Source organism: Phasianus colchicus, chromosome 32 (genome assembly GCF_987193195.1).
Source record: "Phasianus colchicus chromosome 32, bPhaCol1.hap1.1, whole genome shotgun sequence".
NCBI lineage: Eukaryota > Metazoa > Chordata > Aves > Galliformes > Phasianidae > Phasianus > Phasianus colchicus.
Genome location: NC_143467.1, coordinates 464,267 through 487,561, shown reverse-complemented (window position 1 = coordinate 487,561; position 23,295 = coordinate 464,267). Strand labels below are relative to the sequence as shown.

The following is a 23,295-nucleotide window of genomic DNA, read 5'->3' as shown; positions in this document are numbered from 1 at the left end:
AGCACAAAGGAAAGAGATGCGGCTGTGATCACGGCAAAGTTCAGAGGAACATCCCCTGCAGAAAGATGCGTAGAGTTTAAACATTGCCAAGTGAAACTTGGAGCCACTTTTGCCCCAGAGAAAATGCAATAGAAACGGAAGCAGTCTTCTCCGGACACAAACCCCCGGTTACCCCGAGGGCAGTTCCTTCTGGGTGACCTTAAAGTCAGTAGATCTACATAAGTGAACAGCAGAGCTGGCCCTCGTACACAGAGAGCTTAACCATGCTCATGCCTTGCAGAGAAGACCGAATTGAGAAAGCAGGATAGGAAGTTGTTAGCAATAGAAGTCACTCGCTCAGTGAGGAGAAACGTGCCATGAGTGCCATGGGCAGCGCTCAGTGAGGAAGTGAGCCAGCTGCAGGGAGATGCTGCCCTCGAGAGCAGGGCAGCCGGAGATTGCCTCTTCTGGGACCTGCTCACGGGTGAGAGGAGTTAAAGGAGCGCCAGGACAGCAACGTGGGGATGTGCGACCACAAGGATGTGCGAATGGCCCCAGCAAAGGAAGCAAAGGGACCGAGCAGAGAGCGACGCTTCATTAGCGTGACAAAACACAGCCCCCATCCTCCCCTCTCTCCCACGGGTGCAGATGTGCCACGAGAACGAGCTGTGAAACTGCCCACGGCCTGGCAGCCGGCTCGGGGCGTGCTCGCTGTGGGAATTGCTGCCCGGCACCTGAGGCTGTGCCGAAGCGGCCAGAGCCTGGCTGGAAGCCATCCGGGCAGCACCGCGGCAGCAGGAGGTGCAGCAAGGCCGTCCTGCGGCCAGCTCCGGGCTGCGGGCACTCGGCATCCCCTGCTCTCCCAGGAGCGACTCCCAGGAGCCCGGTTGCCTGCACCAGAGGTGGGAGCAGCCTGCTCCGCACCCGAGGTAGGAGCCCTTCGTGCCTCGTGCAGAGGAGCACACGCTTCCTGCCACCTGCCAGCAGCGGCGGGAGGGCAGCGGGGAGCGGCACCGGGCGGGGCGGAAAGGCTTTGCCTTTAAGGTGTTTCTTGCCTGAGCATAATGCATAGTTTTATATCAGAGGGGACCAACTGAGGACTCCAAAAGCCATTGACGGTATGAGGAGTACAAACACTGGTAGCACATTTACCACTCTTCGGACTACAGCATCACATCTCTACTTAAATTCCCTTCAAGTTATTCTTCCAGCTAAGGGTGACGTGATACACTCCTGACACAGTACCGTGGGAAGATCTTACCATAAACTGGGAATTTTGGCAGACTTGTGAGCAAGTGTTTCAGACAATCAGTTTGACTGCCTGCCATGAACCACGAATCATCTCTTTAGGAGGCTACAGCAGGGCTTCTCCTGAATAACAAATCTCTGAGGCTTTGACAAGGAGGCCTGGTGGGAGATTTGGAAAATCCAGTAGATGGTCCATGGGTCTGATGCCCTAGCTGACCACATCTCAGGGATTCTTATTACTGGACTTGTCCTTGCTGGGTTCCACTGAGCGCCCACCTTTCTGGGAGGTACGAGGTGCGCTCCTGAGCACCTCTGTCCATGGAGCTGCACCTGGAGGGGATGCCATAGAATCATTAAGGTTGGAAAAGACCTCTAAAATCATCTCGTCCAACCATCAGTCCATCACCACCCTGCCCACTAACCACATCCTTCATGCCCTCCAGCACTCCATGCTGTGGGCTGATGCTCCGAGAGCAGAGGTGACGGCATTCACTTCAGAACCTCATCCCTCGCCTAACCCAAAGCACCTCACCGCCCAATTCTGGGGATACGCTCTGTGTGGGGTGGCAGATGAAGAACCTGGTCTTTAAGGACCACGGTGCCCTAAACTCGGTGGCCATGCCTGTGTGGATGTTTTTGAGGTTCATATCCTCATGTGGGAAGTGCTGGGCTGGCCATTTGCAACCAATGGCACACCGCATCCAGCAGACTCCACAGGGTTTTCTCATTTAAACAACCATTGTAGCACTCCAGGAAATGGGGAGCTGGGATGGAGCATCCATTACGGTAGAGCTGCACCGTGCTGCGATGCATCTGACACGCAGTGCATCCGGAAGCAGCTTTATTTTTCACCCACGTTTTTAATTCCCGTGAGCAGAGCAGGAAGCACAGCCCCGCAGGCTCCAGCAGCACAATCTGCAAGCCGAGATTACAGCTTTGTGAGTGCGGGAGATATTTCCATCCTCCTGATGGCTGAGCCGAGAGGGAAAAAGGGGAGGGGAACAAAAAACGTCCATCTATGAGGCGAAAGCTCCCGAACGAGGAGCCCCGGGCACAATCCCGCGGCACCAACCCCGGCCCGCAGCGGGGCCTCACCCGGCCACCGCCCTCAGCGGCCCCACCCGCAGCCCCGCGCCCGTTGCTCGGCAGCTGCGAGCCAACCCAGCCTGCCGGGAAGGCGGAGGGGCAGCACCACGGATAGCTCCTATTGGTCGAAGGAGGTGAGGGCGGAGCTCGAGGACGGCCGTCTTCTTCGCTATTGGCGGAGAGAGCCGTCAGTGCGGGGCGGGGGGCGGGGCCTCGCGGCTAGCGGGGTCGCGTTGAACTCCGCGTTAGGGCGGGGGAACGGAGCGAGGGGGCGGCGGCGGTCGAGGGTAAGCGAGCCGCCGGCTGCGAGGAGAGCGGCGCGAGGTAGGGAGCGGCGCGGGGGCCGTCCTCACCTGTCACCGGGCGCTCCGCCCTCCCTCCTCGCGGCCCCCGGGCTCCGGCCGCGGGCGTGGTCCCTCGCGGTAGCGGCCGGGCTGGGGCTGTGCTTTCGTCTAAGGGGACCCTCGTCCGAGGGAGTGCGGCAGGCAGGCAGGCAGGCTGTGCGCGGTGCCACCGGCTGTGCGCCGCCGCGCGGACGGATGCCGGCTGCTCTCAGGTAAGTGGGAGGGGGGCGGAGAGGGCAGACCCCGGGAAGGCCGCCTCTGGGCGCGAGGGCTCCCCGCCGCCGTCGCTGCGGCAGGCGGCACCCCGGAGTGGCGCTGCGCGAGGGGGGGAGCGGCTGGGGGCTGCGGTTGGGGGCTGCGGCTGGGGGCCGCCTCCGTGCGCGGGGCGGGGGGAGTTGCGAGGGCAGAGCCGCGCGACTCGTCGCTTCGGCTGTGGGAGGACGCGAAGCCGAGGAGGGTTGGGAAACCCGTTGGCGTGCGGAGAGCTTGTGGCGAGCAGTGTGGAGGTGCTGCGGTGCTGCGGGAGGGAAGTTGTGAGCGGTGCCCTGTCGGTCGCCGCGCCGCGCTGCCGAGGGATGCTGAGCGCGCCCGGCTCCCGCTGTCACCGGCTGCGCGCCGCCCCGGCGCTGCTTCGGCGAGCGCGATTCCCGCTCCCGACAGCGTTCTGCCCTCCGTGAGGGTGTGGAACTATCATTTTTCCCTCATCGCGTTTCAGCCTAAGGGCATCGAATTCATCCTTTTGCATAGTTTTCTGTGTTTGCTTGAAACAACGATAGTGTTCTTAGTGCGTGCGTTTTCTTGCTGAGCTGCAGTTAAAAAAAAAAAAAAAAAAAAAAAAGACAAGCGTTTAATAAGATCTACCTGCCTGGAGTAGGAGCACAAAGCGCCATTTTAACAGGTGGGCTGGGTGGTAGGAGTATGAGCTTTTTCCATTGTGTGGACTTAAACGCTACTTCGAGTTGTGTGGGTGTGCGAGACTGCTGTAATGGATCTTTTCTTGGTTATCTCCTGCAAATAGGTGGTATAGAGGTACTGTTTTATAAGCAAACAACTGAAATTGCCCGTAAGATTTTGATGTTGAGAGAATAGATTTGTTATACTCGTTTAAAGCCAGTGTTATTTTCTGAAAATAAGTTCTCATAGAGCAAATTTAAAGTGGCATGGATCCAACGGAAGGTACAACCAGTTCTTTGGATATAAACGTGTTAAACACCAGAAAGATTGTTTATTCCTCTCATGTCTTGCATGTTTTAAATCAAAGCTGAATGTCTTCTCCTCTACTTGTTAGTGTTTTGCTATACTTCGTGATGCTCAGGGGCTGTTTGACATCTTCTTCTTATTCGCAGCTTCCTTTGATGGGGAGAAGCATGCCATCAATCTTCCTTCTGTAAACAGTGCATCGTTTGTCCTACGTTTCTTGGAGAAACTCTGCCACAGTCTTCAATGCGATAATCTTTTCAGTAGCCAGCCTTTCAGCCCCTACATGGAGTGTGCACATAGTCCCACGGAGTACGATAGGAACAAACCAGGTACTATCAAACAGCTGTTGTTTACAAGTACTGATATTTTTGATAAGTGTGGTTACTTTATGAAATTTAACATTTTAATCTGCTTTGCTATAACTTTAATTGATTGAAATGAATACTCTTCAGTTCTTAGAGGATTCGTTCCAGAGCACAAGTGCTGTGGCAGGTTGGGATAGCTCATACCACATGTGCAGAAATCATTTTGTTCTGCTTACTCTTTCTTGTGGTCAAGTAGGAAACATATGTATTGTACCACTGGGTTACTAAAAGAACAGACTCAAAACTTCACATTTTGCCTGTTCAATTTATGTTTGAATCATAAAATAACCTTGGAGAAAGATGCTTACTACCTTATAAGAAGGGGCTTGCTCTGAGAGATGATTCAGTTCAGCCTATCCTACAACATTAAATACTCTTTTCTTCCTTCTTTGTTCACCTTGCTCAGTGGCGGCTCCAAAATTTTAAATTCTGCAGCATACAGTCTAGTAGAGAAGGTGGGTTTTGCAGCTGGCTGCTTGTGACATTTTATGTGAGTTTTGGTACTCTGGGGGTATACAGAGTGAGAGGGAAATAACATGCTCAGGGTCTCCCATCAAATGGCTTGCAGTGCTGGTATTACGAGTCCCGGTCCAAGGGTTATCAGGAGCCATAGCTGAGAAAAGTTTGACATCAATGCAGTTTCAGTCTTAGAGGTGCTGCTTTAGAAAATAAAGTATTGTGGTGGTTTTGGTATTTCGGTTTTTATTTGTTTTGTTTTGTTTTTTTCCAGTAGAGAAATTGTATTTGTTTCATTTCATCAAATAAAAGTCATTTGCTTTAATACTTTTCAGGAAAGTAGCCTAAATTTGGAAATTTGGATGATGATAGTATAAACTAAGCTGTTACTTCAGCTTTTGAAGTTTGTATTGAATGACCGATTCTATGTGAAATGGATTTGTTACCTGGTGAATGACTTGATGTATGTTTTTGCTTTTGTACTTTGACTTTCCCTGTGAGCATTTTTATACCATAATAAATTGGTGATATCTTTCCTTTTCACAGCAAAAGAAGAAATACATGAAAACGGAAGTGTTAAACGATACTCTCAGGACTCTCCACCATACACAGCTCCCCTTTCCCCTAAGCTTCCGAGGAGTGATGCTCATCCATCTGAAGGTGATTACATTGTGTCGTAATACATATGAGGATTACGTATGATTTTGGTATTTTTAGTCAAAAGGACTGAGTCTAGTGTATTTCTCTGGTATGTCTATAGCCCTTGACAGCTGAGAATGGAGATATTTATTGATCAGTGGCATGGATTTTGTGCTTATGGACGATCTACTGCAAGTTCAAGAAGTCTTTCTCCTAAACATGTCAGTCTTTTTTGTGAAATCACTCAGGCAGATAGGTGACATTTGAAGCTTCCTGTATGGCTATTTAGTAGAAAAACAATTCCCTTGAAATGGATTAGGAGATAAATTGGAAGCAACTCTAATAACTCTTGGTTTGGGCTAATGACTGTAAGAGCAAGGATGTGTTTTGATGGTACAGTTTAACTGAATGTATGGCTAGCTGCCCCTAGAAGTTGCTCTGCTCCTGCTCTCCTTGCCTCCTTGTCCGTGTAGTGCATCCCAAGCCTCCCTGCTGATGAGGTGACGAGCTGACCCAGTGAAGCACAGAAAACATTTTGGCAAAGCTAGGAGATATCTGCAGTTAGCTTCTCTGCACTGACTCATCGTGGGCTCAGATGAGCACAGGAATGGGTTGGATAAAATGCAGCTGTGGCAGGGGCCAGAGCAGCAGAGCCTCTCTGTGCAGCTGACTCCAGGACAAGGAAAGCTTTTGCCTGTGCCATGGCTGAGGTGCAGTAGCTCGTGCCGATTTGTAGTCTGCCTCAGATGTGAAGTGAAGCGTGTCAGCTTAAACCTCACAGAGAGACTTAGGAAAGAGTGGTTTTACTCTGCTTTTGCTACTTGTCAAACCATGGTAACTTGTTGATGTGACTCATCCCATCTGATACTTTCTATTGCTGTGGTATATTTGCATAATATTTCCAAAGGCTTTTGAGATTAGTCATTTGTTTCTCTTTTTTCTCTTTTTTTTTTTTTTTTTTTTTGAGTTACTGGGGTTTGGTCATTTAGCCTCAGTGTGGGCAGAATAATCTTTTTCTATGGAGAGTCATAAGGCCACACTTAAATCAGAAGAGGATATCAAATTAAAATGTTAAAGCTTATTAAAAATGGTTCTTCTTACAATTTAATATAAACACAATGTATTCACTTCAATGATGTAACCACAACAAATATAAAAATTGTCAATGCAGAGCTTTCTCTGTCTTAAATGGACCCTGGTTTAGGTCTAGAACATCTCTGCAATTAAATCAGATATTTCTAGTAAGCAACTGCGTGAATAGCTGTAAAACACATAATTCTACCTAAATTAAGTTGTTTAAATTGGAGATAAACAGATGTCTTAGACCTGCTTCTCTTATAAGAAATCTCCCTGTAAGTAAGTCGGCACGCGTGTTGTACCCTGATGAGCATTTTGATCCTGGAACCCTTTTATAGATGAAGTTGATGTATTTCTTCAAATTCATTTTAATATCAAAAATGGCAGAATGTTACAGCTAAAGGGATCCATAGCACTTTCACCTAACTAGCGGCAGTGGATGCAAAGCCAACAATTTCTGCACAGGATTATTAGAAAAATGAGTAAGGAGTCATGCCTGTTTCCATTTACCAGCAGTGTGACAAGCTTGTTTGCTGATGGCACACCCATCATCCTTTGTTTACTTTTATGGGTCTTAATCTGAGTTAATTGGTCACAAAAGCCAGGAAATATTTAAATTCTCGTTATTCTTTAGAAACAGAGAGAGTTATGTATGTATATACTACAGTATATAGTATGTACGCATGCATGCATACATGTTTTTATATATACGCTATACTTATGCTTTCATACATATTTTGTACGTATATACATACATACATGTATGCATGGCTTTGCAGGTTTTTGCAGGGAAATTACATCATTTTCAAAAGAAGCAAGGATGTCAAAATAAAAATATCTCATGAAGATAGACTACAATGAACCCCTACAACAACTCAGTATGATGTCCCAGAAAGCTGACACAGAAGAAAAAATGTTTGAAACCTGGCAGTTACTCAAAGAAACTGCTTCAAGATTGTGAATGAACTATCTGTCCGCACAGAAAAGATAAGGAGTGTAGTACAAGACTAGCCTAGCTGTCACAAACCAGTCCAGGAGCGCAGGCAGGAGGGAAGCAAGCAGAATGGAGAAGTTAGGTTGAGTAACTCTGCAAAACTACAACACTACAGACCAATTGTGAAGGTAACCAGCAATAGTGTGAGACGTGATGGCTTCAAGCTGCACAGGGAAAGTTCAGGTTGGATATTAGGAAATGTTTCTTCTCAGAAGGAGTGGTGAGGAAGTGGCACAGGCTGCCCAGGGAGGTGGTAGAGTCACCATCCCCGGAGGTGTTCAAGAAATGTATGGATGTGGCATTGAGGAACATGGTTAGTGGGCATGGTGTGATGGGGGATAGTGGGATTTCCACACATTGGGGGAAAAGGTATGAAAAAAGGAATGTGTCATTCGGTACTGCTGGGTTGAGGTGGGTGGTAACATAGAGGCAGATAGGAACACATAGGAAACGGGGAAATATGAGGTATTCTGTAGGGAAAAAAGAAAAAAAAGAAAAAAGAGATGTGCGATTATGTGCAGAAGAGAACAGTCTGTGGTTATATGAGTCACAGTCAGACTGTACACAAGGTGACAATATCAAAGTGCCACAGTGAGAATGTCATACCACTTAAAAGGATGCGAGAAGACAATCAGAGACTCCACATGAAGTAGCTGTCTGTACGCAGCTGTGGAGAAGCTCGGTAGCAGTGGTCTGATGGTCTGCAGAAAGTATGTAGGGCTGAAGAGAGAGAATCCTCTTGTTTGTGTTGGAATCCTGAGTCCGTGCACTGTTCAGGAGCTTTTATGTTCATCCAGACGTTAGATTACAACAGAGCAATGTTGTGAGGATGCTGAGCGTGTCTTTTGTCAGCGTGCAGATGTGTAGCAGTTGCTCACCATCTCTTCCTGTGAGAAGCAAGGTGTTTGCTTTGGACTGTTGCGAGCACCTCAGAGTTTGAGCTGTCCTTCACATGGTGTGTACAAGTAGAAGGAAAGTCAGTTATCTTGTAGGAGTTGTTCTGCTTCCTAACACGTTTCTTTGTCATACATTTAATGGTGGTGTTCTAATTGGGACACAAAAAACCCACTATGATCTTGATGATGTACTTCTCCTGAAGGCTAAGAGCCTGACAGTAATTAAGTCATAGTTGCATAAATTTTACCTTTCTGGCTTTATAGTTTAGTTGTATTCTTGTGTATGAGAAAGTAAAACAAAGTCTCCATTATAACATATGCAGGTAGTGTATGTTTGCGTTTAAGCAATAATTAACTAATGAGGTGATAGAATGTGGAAGCAGCAAGAGGGAAGCATTTGCTTATGAGAATGGGGGTGAGAAGAGAGAGTTCTTAATGCTGTAATACATCTATGAAATGCCCTACAAATACTGTAATTAAGAACAGCAAGCAAATTTGCTTTTTCATCAGTGGAAAATAAATCTATAGTGAGATCTGCCTTTATTCGGTTATGCAGACAGCTTTATTTTTGGTCTCGAATTTTCCAATATGGGTTATTCTGTTCCTTGAAACTGTAGAAGCTTACAGTTGTCTGTGACTTCTGCAAATGTTACGGTCAGTTAAGCAGGAGGAAAATGTTTTGATTGGAAGAATCCTGCTGAAATTTCAAACTCAACACTTCTGTGTTTGTTGTAGCAATAAAATGTAAGAACTTCATTCTTAGGTGCCAGGTGGGTGCTCTGTGCTGTGTGTGCATTCTTTGTCAGTAGGGCAAAAAATACATGTGTAAACGTGCTCTAGTCTGTTTTCATGTGAGGTTGAATGGCTGCCTTTAATAATTAGAACTGTACTGAATTTTTGTAATAGTCAGGATTGAGTTAGAAGATCGCTTTCTGACAGAATCTGCTTACAAAGATACTCTGTGTGTTTTATAAAGGCAAGCTGACGTTCTTAAAAGAAGAAATCTTTGACAGCGTGCAAGTTCTTTAAGATATGGTGATGCATTGTGGTTTAACCCAGCAGATCACTGAGCGTCACGTGGCTGTTCATTCACTGCCCCCATCTCAGTGAGATGGAGAGGAGAAATGAGGGAAAAAATGAGATAGAGAAAAAGAAAAGCATAATAATTATGGCATGTATATCTACGTATACACACACATACTTGTAATCTAGATTTATAACAACGGATGCACAAGCAATTGCTCATCTCCTCTTGAGGTCTTGAAACGGTAAAGGTTCGGTGCAGAAAGGCTATACCAAATTAACTTGAAAAACTGATGCTTTCCAGCTTCAGGTGAGACAATTATTCATTGATCTTTTGTACATTTCAAGTGTGCAAAAACTCACCTCTGGAAGACTGATATTTGTAGATAAAATTGATAATGGCTTACTGGGCTCTGTTAGTGGCTCTTAGATGTAGTAAATTTGATGTTGTTAATGATCTTCTGCATATGGAAGTTCTACTTCTGCTGAATTTACCTGTCATTAACAGCTTGCTGCATTGTGAAATCATTAAATAGCAGCCTTTAACATATTTAACTCTGGTTTTTGAAAAGCTGAACTTCCTAATTGGGACTCATACATGTATGAACCCTTGGTGTCTGGTGCTGACTTGAGAATAAAACTTCAGTTATTACTTACAGGGCCTGCCTTACAGCATAAGATCACATGGCAGTGCCTTCTGCTTTCAGTATTTTACCAGTGCTGTGGTACAACTGGGTCTGGTTAATACCTGTTCAGATACAAGACAGAGTAAGGAAAATGTGTTTATTATTTCAGATCAGCCCTTTTTTACAAGGCATCGATTGGTTACTTGGTGGTGAATGTTGGGTTCTATTGCAGATGTGATGCCATCCATGCAGTAATGGATGGAAATACATTAAAGGAGCAGCATAACAATTTATTTCACAGGGCAAAGGTCAAGAGAGTGCTGATTCCATATTACAAATCTAACAAAACTGAAGTGGCGGAAGCATTCTTTGAAGGCTTAAGCAGATGAGGGATGTTCAGTTTTCTGTTACAAAACCTAAATCAGAGAGCATTGAAATCTGTTGAATTTTGGAGTAGTTGAGAGTAAGAATGTGAATTCTGTTTGTAACAGAAAAAAACTTGTTCTCATTCCATCCCTCTACTACTCGCATCTGCTCCACATGTCGAAGTAGGAAAAGAGTCATTTATTGCTCCGTTAATTGCAAAACTGTATTTGTCAGACACCAATTCTGAATCAGCTCTCACACCTGTTACCGTGCTTTCAATAACAAGACTGCAGTTGGGGTTGGTTTGTAGGGAGGCTAGATGAATTGAAAGGGAGTGGATTGGGATAGTATAGCTGCTGGACAGAAACACCTATTTAAAAAGATGATCATCCTATGAAGTATGCCAGTTTTCCCACCTTGTGTATGTGACCTGAGGAGCTATGTTAAGATAAGCTTAAGATAATGGCAGGACAAGGGGAAATGGCTTTAAGTTGAGGGAGGGAGGATTTAGGTTGAGTATCAGGGGAAGTTCTTTACAGAGTGAATGGTGAGGTGCTGGAACAGGCTGCCCAGAGAGGCTGTGGACACCCCTCTTCCTGGAGGTGTTCAAGGCCAGTTGGATGAGGTCCTGGGCAGCCTGGTCTAATATTTAATAGGGAGGTTGGTGGCCCTGCATATGGTGGAGGGGTTGGAGCTTCGTGATCTTTGAGGGTCCCTTCCAACCCAAGCCATTCTATGATTTTCTGATTCTAAGCTCAAATGCTAGTGTCTTGGGAATCAAAGCAGAGTTTCTCTTTGCCATCCCTATTTACAGTTGCTTAACTAGGATCTGTCGTATCAGAAAGAAACCTGGGATATAATTGGAGTAAATGCAATTAAATTCTTCTGTAAAATAGTCAATTTAAAACCCTTTATGTCTTGAGCGATCATGGAAAGAGTGACATAAAATGATTATTTAACGGATGTATTTGGGATCTCTGCTTGATTACTATAAAAAGATTCCTTCATAAGACATTGTATGGAGTTGGCTGATATTTGCTGAAATACTCCTGTTGAAACTTTCTGGTGTGGAATACTGCTTCCAGTATTTCATCATACCTTTAAAAACTTAGGAAGTTTCAATCTACAAGTTTTGGACTCCTTCATAGTGCTTTTCTGTAGCCATTTGAAGTATTACTTCTGCCTTTCAGTCTTGCACCGAGACTTCATTTGGTGGTCTCATTCTCTACTGATCTAATTTTCTCATTTGTTTCCTTTAATATTATAGTGCTTATCATTGATTGTGTCTGTTAGTATCTCTGAAATTCTATAGAAAGATGGCTATTGCTTTCCTTTCAGCAAGTTGCTGCAGCTACTTCAAGCCGACAAATAAAAGTTTGCTTTCTCCAAAAACCTCAGTAGCCACTGCTTTGCTTTTTTGATACAGATCAAACTAGAAAGTTTATCATTATTGTCTTGAGGATTGTGTACTTGAAAGAGAAGGGCTTGTGGACTTAAAAGCTTCTTTTTGCCACAAGTGTTGTGTTTAATAGAAGATGTTATGGTGGATTGCATGTCTTGCTTTACTGAATTCACTAAGTAGGGAACCGGTTCTCTGGGTGTCTTTGTTCCACTTTGGGATAATGTTGCCTGAAGATCATAACTGTGAAATACACCTCAAGTTCTTCACTAAACTCCAGTTTTATACAGACTTCAGGAGAGAGAACGTAATTGCTAATAGAACAAGTTAAACGTGCTTAAAAAGCTCTCTGTGTGTTTTTTGTTGCTGTTGTTTGTTTGTTTGTGGAAAATACTCTTCCTTTATTTAATTCTGGAATTTTCCCAAGAAATTATTGGAAGTTGTCATATAAGAAGAGTAATAAAGAGCATATTCTAGGAACTTGTTTCACAGATTGTACCAGTTACCCCCAAGAATATGCTGCTCCACTAGCATATGTTTTATCACTTTCATAGAGTAATTTTCAAGATGGTAATGTGGAGTTTACACTTCTGTGAACCTGTTAGCTATATTTTCCAGCTCTTAACTCTCTTGCCAAAGCAGCATTTGTTTCATGCAGATTTTTGCATCAGGCTTCCAACTTCTTCCTCAGGCTAGATGTTGGCCTAGTGCAAGTGGAGCTGAGAACATACAATGATGAGAGAATGGAGTGGTGTTCCCACTGATGTTTAACGACTCGTAGTTGCAGCATTGTGATCAGACTGTATTGTGTTAGTGTGCATGTGAGTCTAGGATTTACAGCCTTCTGCAGCTCTGCATGTAGTCTCTTCAGTTTTTTGTGATGGCTATTGTCTCCGAACATATGGAGATCTACAGATGATAATTGTCCTCTTGCATATGAAGTTAGAGACTCCCTCTACTGTGTAGAACAAATTAAACATTTGCTAGTTAACATGAGAGGTTTTTTTATGTTAAAAAATTCTTTTTATATTTATAAAAAATAGAAACATAATGCACTCCTAAACAAATTCTCAGAAGATAACCATTAAGAAAGATAATGAAAATGCTTGACTGAGATTGCATATGTGTTAATGCTAATGTCAGACAATGAAAAAAAAATCAAACCTTATGTCCACATCCTGCTCATAATATTTAACATATACAGCTGAGATGATTTATGGAAGACTGTCTCAAACTTGTCTATTAGACATTTTACTGGAAATTTTTTAATGTAGTAAAGGACCAGCGATTACTTGAGAATGACTATTCTTCAGTAAGTCTTGTCTCACAGGAGACTTGTTAACAGGCTTGGAGCTTGTTATTATCTTCAAGAGAACATAGCAAGGAATTAAATAACAAAGCTACAAAGCCCATCGTTTTGAACAGATTGATGCTTTTGTTTTCTGTAGCAGAAACGTTACGTATAGAAGAAAACAGCACTTCCAAAGAGCATCGCTTTTCTGAGGACTCTATGGATTCTGCACTTAATTCAGTAAATCTGTCAAGCCCAGCCCGTTGAAATTCCACTGAATATCGTACTTTGGGGAGTGCAGCATATTACAGGAATTCCTTTCAGCCAGTGACTGCTACCTCAAATTCAGCCCCGATCCTGCGCCGGCTGTCATTGAGCTCTGCTGGGAACAGCAGTTACTATGAAGTCAGTAGGAATCGAATACAGAGGAGGATTGAAGGTATGCCTGAACTTTCCAAAGTATGTAACAGCTTTTATGAACATGCAAAGTCCGTGAGTTATGAACAAAGAAGTTCTTTGCCACAGAAAATACGTTACATATGGAGTGAGATGTTGTGCTGTTGCCAAGCACATCAGGCTTGCTAATGTAACTTCAAATGCAGAACTTAAGCGTGCTAGAACTAATACCATGGTACAAGCCAGAGGAGTCTTGTCTGCTGCTCTTTCCTCTCACTGCTGTCGTGGACCCTGCAACAGGCTGGATTGGACAGTGCTGGTTAAACACAGCTTGTTTCCTGAGCATTTTATCAATTATTTCTGTATTGCTGATATACAGATATAGGGTTTTTTCCTGTTCCTCTGCACAGTTGAATTTCCATTTGCCACTTTCCCAGATACTGGCATCTTGGGACCTGGGAACCAAACACAAGTCAAACTAATCCCTCTAGGTATGTCATAATGCTGGTTTTTATGTTGCTGTAATTATCTGCAGTTGTATAGAGTATTTAAGACAAATGGAACTGTTTGGTACATGAAAGAAAATAAAACATCCTTTATTTTAATATATGACAAAGAATGAATAATAAAAGCCTATTGTTAAGAATGTCATATGTAAAATGAAATGTGTTAGTCCTGTACAGACTAGTGATACTTCTTCTTTTCACAATATTCTTACGCTGAAAGCTGCAAGTTCCACAACTGGACCGGATCTGAATTCACTTAAAAGGGAACCTTCAAGAATATTGAATAAGGGGGTGGTGATGGTTTACCAAAGCAAATGGTGATGTGGCAAGTTCTGTGATTGACTTATGGTTCCAGTCTGCACAGATACAAAGCTCCAAGGCCAAAATTTTGCTAGAAGAAGTGAAGTCAATCACATTCTCTTCTCATGAATACTATTTACATTTTGTAAAAACAATTGAGAAGCAAAAACATCTGTGAACTGATCGGTGAACTGTCACCCAGTCATAACAACATTCACACAGTATTACATAATCTTGTATACACCTAAAATACATTGGGATTTTCCCTCAAGAAGCATTGATCAGTTTTAATCTTTCTGCCATTCAACAAGACCTGGACAGGGTGGAAAGGGAGAGAAAAAACCTTATGAGGTTCAACAAGGGCAAGTGCAGAGTCCTACATCTGGGGAAGAGTAACTGCATGTATCAGTACAGGTTAGGGTCTGACTTGCTGGAAAGAAACACTGCAGAGAAAGGCCTGGGTGTCCCTGTAGACGGCAGGGTGACCACAAACCAGCAATGTGGCCTTGTGGTCAAGAAGGCCAATGGTATCCTGGGATGCATTAAAAAGAATGTGGCCAGCAGGTTGAGTGAGGTGATCTCCCCTCTCTTCTCTACCTTGGTGAGGCCACATCTGGAGTGCTGTGTCCAGTTCTGGGCTCCTCACTTCAAGAAATACAGAACTTCTGGAGAGAGCCCAGTGGAGGGCCACGGAGATGATGAGGGGCCTGGAGCATCTCCTGTATGAGGAAAGGCTGAGACCTGGGGCTGTTCAGCCTGAAGAAGAGAAGGCTGAGAGAGGATATTATCAATGCTTATAAATACCAAAAGGGTGGGAGTCAAGCAGATGGGGCCAGGCTCTTGCCTGTGGAGCCCAATGACAGAACAAGGAGCAGGGGACACAAACTGGAATAAATGACGTTCCATTTGAACACAAGGAAGAACTTCTTTACTGTGAGGGTGACAGTGCCCAGGAACAGACTGCCCAGAGAGGTGGTGGAGTCTCCTCTGGAGATATTCAAAACTCATCTGGACGTTTTCCTGTAACTTACTGTAGGGAACCAGCTTTGTTAGACTCAGTGACTTGCAGAGATTCTTTCCAACCACTGCAGTTCCCCCTTGAGAAAATGTCTTTCTCCAATTTTTCAGTTTAAAAGGAAATTACATCCTAATTCAAAAAGTCTTGTTTATTTTTAGGAAGAGACAGATCTCTTGGTAAATAATGACAGAACAGTCTGTCTGAGCTTTCATAATACCTTTACTGAAGAACTGATTAGAATTTCTCCAACACATACATATGAGAGTTTACCTGATAAGAAACATCTAGAATGACCACAAATCCATTTCCTATCTTCTGAAAGCAAAGTATTATTTACTAACCAGCTAACTGCAGGAGAAGACTCTTAACAGAATAGAAATTTATGTTCTTAACATGCTCCTTTTTGAAGAAAATGGTAGAAAAGAAAGAAGTGAGGAATAGAGGATACTTAAACCAACCTGGATCCACTAGAAAACTTCAAAGTAGGGACAGTTACAAAAGCTCAGCTATTCCATTGAGGGAGTAAGCACAAAAAGGAAGACTGAAGCCTTTAGCTAGCAGTTTGTCAGAAAACAGTCTTAAATATGCGCAAGGGTGGAAAGAGACTTCCTATTTCCTTAAATGCAAGCAGATTGAAACAGTTTCTTTTGATTTCTGTATCTATGATTTTCATAAGCAGTTACAAGAACGGTGTTCTCAGATTGGATATTATGAGTAAATGCTTGTGTTGCATTTAAGGAAATAATAAACAGCAACTATTTCTCATCCAAGAAAAAGACAAACACGTAAACTGAATGAGCAGCTTATATACAATCCATAAGCTTGTGGATTGTGGATCCCTTTGACCTGCGTCATACCTCTGAGGAATGCTGACAGATTTTATATTTTGCACTAGGTTGCATTTTATATTTTTAAAAATGTTGAAATCTTCTGAATTATGCCTTTTTCTCCTTTACTTCCACAAAAGTCAAAACTAATCTCAGCCTTGCAGGCACAGCAGAGGTGCATGAAGCTATTCAGACTAAAGATGCAGGCACAAATGAAGGAAGCCTGGGGAGTTGAGCTCTATCAACTGATGCCAGCCCTGTGCAAATTCTCCCCGCGTTCTGCTGAATGCTGGGATTTCATAAACGTTGGGAATTAACAGTTTCTTTAACCCAAGGTTATCATGTTAGAATGTTAAGAGTCCCACAGCCCTAAAATGCTTCTTTGAAAATAACACGTGAAGAAAGTGTTTTCTGCTGACTACTAGACTGATGATAATGGTTAGCATTGAAACTTTCATTCTTCCATACAGTTTTTGGTAAGGCTTCTCCAGGCAAGATTCCTCCCCCACCCCCCATAAAAAATTATACAAGAATGTAATGAAATGGATGTAAAAGACAGAACAGCTTTTAAATATTTTAAATACCGCTATTATTTTGGCTTCTCATGGAAAACCAGCATTACTGCAACTGTCTTTGTTTTAAATAATCTGGGCTTCATTTCATCCTGTTGTACTACTACAGTAACATTAATCCCTATCATTTTACAATTTGACACCATTGTTTAATTTCAACCACAGATATAAAATAGAATTAAGAAATAATGAAGTAGCCATATTTTCTGATACTGAAAAATCACTACTCCTTCCAGTTTCAAATCACAATCTTCTTCCAATTCTATTTCACTTATTTTCCTTATTTTCATTTAAACCTAAAAATTGGGAAATAAAAATAAAGCTATTTAATAAATGGTATAATAGCGCATTGGACAGCTACCAGTATGCTTAATCACCTTTTATAGCTTAATTTTGATGCTTGAAATACAAGTGACAACGAAGTAGAAAAAACAGAAAGACAAATTGTGCTTCATGATACTGATGGTCCTCTTTTATGAGACTGCTGCTGCCATAAATGCAGAGACTAGCAAGATGCACGTAGCTAAACCATTTTCTGAACTGTTTGTATTAATAACGTAACACTCCTTCCCTGGGTACCTGGTAAACCAAGACAAGTAAAGCTTATGGGAAGTACTTCTGTGTTTTAAACATGCATCAATATATTACAGTCTTATCTGACTCTTCCATTTTTTAATTTCAAATCTGAGCATCAAAACAGCATGATTTACTAAACTTCAGAAAGCACGATTCAGACTTCAACTCAGAAATCTCAGCTTTTGCAGCTGATACAATCTATTTCCTTCTGCCAGAAACCTTTAGCACTTCCTTTTTTTTTTTCCTCTAATCTGGCACTTTGACAATTTGTTTTTGGCTAGACCTTGTTGTGACTATTCTTATCAACAGACAGGTGCTTTTTTCCTATCGTGTAAGAAAAAAAAAAAGAAAAAAATCAATCATAAAATAACCCAAGTCGGAAGGGACCCACAAGGATCATGGAGTCCAACCCCTGGCTCCACTCAGCACCACCCAAAATCAAACCCAACGTCTGAGAGTTCTGAACTCCAGCACTTGGGCCGTGCCCACAGCCCTGTGCATCCCGTTCCATGCCCACCGCCCTGTGGTGCAGCCCCTTTCCCTGAGCCCCAGCTGCCCTCCCCTGACACAGCTCCATGCCGTTCCCTCGGGCCCTGTCGCTGTCACACAGAGCAGAGCTCAGCGCTGCCCCTCCGCTCCCTGTGAGGAGCTGCAGCCGCCATCAGGCCTCCCCTCAGCTCCTCTGCTCTGCACTGAGCCAACCTCAGCTCCTCCTCGTATGTGTTGACCTCTAAGAAAAAGCCCCACTTTAAACCTGGACAGACTTGTCAAGCAGGTTTCTTCAACCGAAACTCTTCAGGTGGAATTTGGTTTCAGATTAATACATCTAAATTCAGATATCTGCACATGAGTTAGGTGTTCAAGCTACTATTACAGTCAGCAGAGCTGGAGATCCCTGAGCTACCATTAGCTCCAGAAATTACCGTGTTCCCCTAACAACAACATTTAAGAACCCCTAGATATCTGCAGCACTCCCATGGTGTTGGCAGAAATGGCAGAGAATTTATAGAGATGCATACCTCCTCAAGCAGAAAGCAGAGGTTACTAAGGCACACTACCCCAGGTATCACCAATAGCAGTAGAAGCTTGTGCTTAGGCAACTCAAGTACACCTTTCACCCCCCGCACAAATATTAAACATTACCATCATAGCTTCCCCCCCCCCCTTTTTTTTTCTTTCTTTCCTTTTAAATTGTCTTTATCTCAGGCCCACGAGATGCATGGAAATCACATTTGGATTTTCCAGTCATGAGTAAAAACAGATTTTTAGAAACATTTTTGTGCTGTTGTTTTTGTTTTTAAACTAAATAAAAAAGAAATTAATTCGCAATTGTCTCCATTTATTATTGATATTTAAGTTTTGAATTGAAATCTGCTTTTTCCCATTCTGGGCATGCCAAGTAGTATAACACTGTCTTGTCCATGCAATTTAATATGTAAAGAGTAAACGTTTTGCCTGGTAAACTGGCCACAACTCACTGTATTTTTTGCTATCCAACAATTTGTCTACAGTAACTTCGAGTTTCCCATTCCAAGTCCTTCATATGATATCTCCTTTTTCTCCCAAGTAGTAATAAGGGTCAGAAATACTACTTTCATTTTTCAGAATTTTAGTAATAGTATTTAGTATTTAGATTGTTCCCTAGGGAAGGGATGATTGAACAGGAAACAGCACAACACCTGTATTTTATAGCCTTTGTTCCTTGGTTACTTTTTTGATTAAGATAACTATATACATACTATAATATGGAAGGGGGGTGAAGGGGGAGGAGGGAATTATTTTTCCCCAACAATGTATTTTTGTAAATGCTGTAACATTTTTGCTCTTTCACGTTTTCCCTCCTGCCCTCAGACTCATTTTTGCTGACAACCCTGTGCTCTCAAAGCCATGTTCTAGGCTAATATTGTAACAGGGAAGCTCTCTATAGGTGCCAGTTGCTTCTCTTTTCTTATCATCAATTTTTAGTTAGTTTTAGCATCATAATAGAGAAGAATTATTTTCCTGACTTGCCACCAACCACTTCTCACTTCTGACACTCTACCAGACTGATGGATGTTCTACATAAAGCAACACTTTCCTTCTTCCCTTTTGATTTAGTAGATTTTTTCTTATTTTAATGTTTGTTTCAGTCTACATGTTGAAATAGGTTTTACTGGGCACCTTTACTTCTCAAACTTTCTGCATTCAGGTTTGTAAAGAAAGGCAGACTTTTCTTCTCCAAGATCAGACAGACAGCACATTCTTTGGCCAACAAATTCTTGTTTCTTAACAATACTGACATTTTGCTCTGCCGAGCATTTAAAACTGCATTCCTTTTAGAGACCTTCTCTTCGTTACAGTCTATATGTAACTGTGATACATATTTTCTCTGTATTTGGGAAAACCTAATAACAGATACAATTTACCACCAAAAATATTTGCAGTCATGACTTCATCATAGACTTTTTCCTACTTTTCCAGTACTTGTTTGATACTTTCTTTTTCTAGTAAGCAAAAATTCTAAGCCCTTGTCCTCCAGTAACTGTCTTTCATTTTCTGATACATTCAAAGATAACCTTTGGAGGCATGCCTTTTTCTGGGAAGCCAAGTTCTAACAGCAGAAAAAATTTCAAAGGCTGTATGGAGAGCATCAACTACAATGGCAATAATATCACTGACCTTGCTAGAAGGAAGAAATTGGAACCTTCTAATGTGGTAAGAACATAACTTTATCATCATCTAAACTTCTGCTTCTCCTTCTAAGGAAAGTTTGTGAGTGTGTGTGACAGATGTTCTGAAATCATATAATATATAAAACAAAGTTTGTCACATGCCTAAAGATTTCATTATACATGCTTTTATGATTTTTGTTTGTTTGTTTGTTTGTTTTTAATATCTGGGAACCTGTTTCTGCTGGGATTTAAGTTTCAGCTTTACAGAATTAGCCTTCAGCATCAGATGAATGTTTTTTAAAAGAAAACCAGTAGATCAGTATATACATTTTTGCTTTCATCTTATAGTAACCCAAAACTAGGATATACAATATTTATTGTTAAATCAATTGCAGTGTGTCAAGGATCTAAATCCTGTTATCTTCCATCCCCACAGAGCAAGTTGCGTGGGTGTGCAAAATCACTAGAAAGGGATGGCTCAGAGCCATTTTATGGGAGCTCCGTAAAGCATCAAGATACTAAACTTTGAAACTGTTATTTAGCTTATTAACATTACAGGGATTATTAACATTACATTCTATTTTTTTCTCTCCAAAGCATTCATAGTTGCTTTCATGTTTAAACTTGTGTCTTTCTGTAAGGGTTGATCAGGAAATCACTTTAATTTCTGTATTTTTAAGAATCTAGGCGTTCCTAAAATAGTTGGTGGATTACATGAGCAATGTGGGTAGGAAATAAATGTATTATTACCCTGAATTTGAGATAGATCTGTTCAAGGCTTTCTTCTGTACAGTACTGCAGCCTTCACAAAGCCCTGCTCACAGTAGGTATAGTTTGATTACTGCTTTTTTTCTTTATGTATTTTGCATAGTACATAACAGTAATGAAGAATAAGATATAAGATAAACATGTACAGTAGAAATAAAGTGCAATGATTCTTCTTGGACAGATGTGCAACTTCTGAGATGTCTGTAGGACAAATTCCAGCTTTTGAAAAGCATAGCACAGCTAACAGTTCTGTAGAGTGTCTATAAACTCCTCTTTCTGGTTTATTTGGATGTGAATTTTCTGTTTCCTTGTTTTGTTTGTTAGTTGATTACATTCTGTTGCCTGTGACATTAAAGCAAAATCTACATTTGTAGATTTGGTAGTGTTAGAGGTTTACCACTAAACTGTGGCATGCTAGTTTAATCTGATGATTCACTTCCGAGAATATAAAAACAGAAGTGAACTTTGCTTTCAGATGAATTATTTAAATTTCTTCCGCTCTTCAAAAACAGAATCAGTTTCACTTATGAAATCAACATGGATGTTTATGTTTCTTACAAAAAAACTTTTATTCTTCTAGTTTTGAACCTGATTTAGCATGAAAAATACTAAGCTGAAACTACTATTTTTGTTAACCACGTTTATGTTAATGGCACTTAAGCAATCCAACCAGGATCAAAGCTCCATTGTAGGAACTGTGCAGATGCATAGCAGTAGACATATCCTGCCCTAAAGAAAAAGCAAAAATAAATAACGTAATGAAATGGAACACAAAGTAATTGGTAAAGTTATAAGAAGCATCATAGGGGGAAAAAAAAAATAGATGGACAAAGAATAAAAAAGAGGTTTGAGACAAAAATAAAAATGTTCTTACTGTCAGATTTCAGAAGTTGTACAAGGAAAAGGAGTAAAAAATTAAATTTATACAACGAGGATGTCCAGAAAATCTAAGAAGTTAATCTTGATTTTACATCGAACAAAAATAGAATGAATAAAAATCCTTAGGTCTCACAAATACGTATGTTATGATCATAAATGCACCATTAAGAGTCTTTCAACATCTTCTTAAGCAATTTATTCATTTTATCTTTAGAGGGTAACAATGTGGAGCAAAAAAGTTTTGCAGTCCTCTGTGATAGAACAAGTGGCAGCAAACCTTTGAGGAGAATGAGTAAGATGGATGGCCTTAAACAGTTTTTGCTTTTATTAATGGAGCCTGATTTGTTTTCACAGAAATGAGGCAAATAATAAACATACACAAAAAGGAGAGTAGGAGATAGAAGGACAACAAGAAAAAAAAAATGGAGTGTCAAATTTTCTCCCAGATGGACTTGCAAGAGTTGACAGTGACTTACTAGAGCATTAATTTCTTCTTTACAGCTTTATTCAGGTGTAAGACAGAAAAAAAGAACATGCACACGAGTCTTCCAATCCATATTTTCTATGTTATTTAAAGTAATAAGGTTATGTATGGTATTTTATGTTGGTTTCATTTACATTTACAGGTACTAAAATCTAACAAGTTTCTCAAAACCTGTAACAGAAAAATGCTGAGAAGAATCAAATTTATTGCTCTCTCTCTGCACATACATTGGGCTTATGATCCTCCCACTTCAGTGGCTGCTCTTCCATGTATTACTGAGTGCAATCATGTACAAATATAAGATAAACATTTTCTTTAAAGTATTTATAGTATGTTGCGCTCAAATAAATATTTGAGAAAAATAAAGAAATAACCTGACAGCTATTAATCAGAGTTTTATTGCCTTTAATATATGATCCATCCTGATATAGCAATTATTGTTGTTTTAGTAAATGCATTACCTCACTTTTACAGGTTTATTTTCAGCCAGTATATATATCCTTTTGCTCAACACAACAGAGAACTTTCCAATAGCCAAAAAACATTCTGCCTTTAAATTAAATTAATCTTCTTGGAAATATTACTCTTCCAACTCTCCTGTTCTGTATGTCAGCTACTGCTCAAAGCTGTCTACTGTTCCTCCTGTTAACCATACAGTTATTAAAACTTGGTATATGAATACCTTTTCATCATATTTATCCACAATAAATGAATGAGACTTCTCCCCATAGAATCTTTCTATGAAACTTTCCATCCCTCTGTCTTTCTGCTAAATCTCAAATAATCTGAACTGCAGTTCATTTAGATATTAGACCTCAGGTTCAGATAACATCCTTGAGGTAATAAAATGTTATTGTCTGACAGATCTAAAGTGATATTTTTCCTGTAGAAAATTCCATGGGGCACTTACACTGAAACTGAGAAGTGTTTTTCCTTCTCTTGCTGAGTGAGGGTTTAAATAGGAAATGCATATACACAGAGCAAAATTTGGAAGGTAACATTTCCCATCAGGTCTTTTCAGTATTACAGATACTAAACTGTACAATCAACGTAAGTGAAAGCAGATACCCGTGAGATGCTTGTCAGCATGATCAAGATGAGACATGAATGCTGTCTTCAAAGGGCAGCATGGTGACTTAGAATATTTTGAATATTAAAATATATTTTCTTCTTATAAAGTCAATTTTGTCTCTGTTTCTCCTTACGTATTTACTTTTGGCTAATGACTTAAAGCAATGAATGCAGCTACATGAATAGGTATTTAGATTTTTGAGTACCAGAGAACTTAGAAATAGACATGCTTGTATTCTGTTTTATGTGTTTTACTTG

At 41.4% G+C, this 23,295-nt stretch overlaps 1 long non-coding RNA gene across 7 annotated transcripts; it reads left to right on the top strand.

The window, feature by feature from the left end:
- The first annotated feature begins 1,983 nt into the window (after positions 1 to 1,983).
- Positions 1,984 to 22,169, top strand: LOC149913960 (uncharacterized). 7 transcript variants are annotated; one of them, XR_016460751.1, is made up of 5 exons: positions 3,604 to 4,186; positions 5,225 to 5,338; positions 13,147 to 13,876; positions 19,735 to 19,878; positions 22,109 to 22,169. It is a non-coding gene; the product is annotated as an uncharacterized LOC149913960 (long non-coding RNA). The 7 variants fall into 7 exon arrangements; XR_016460752.1 differs by lacking the exon at positions 22,109 to 22,169 and adding an exon at positions 20,516 to 20,533; XR_016460755.1 differs by having other exon boundaries at positions 3,608 to 4,186; positions 13,147 to 13,428; positions 22,109 to 22,167.
- Positions 22,170 to 23,295: the final 1,126 nt, after the last annotated feature.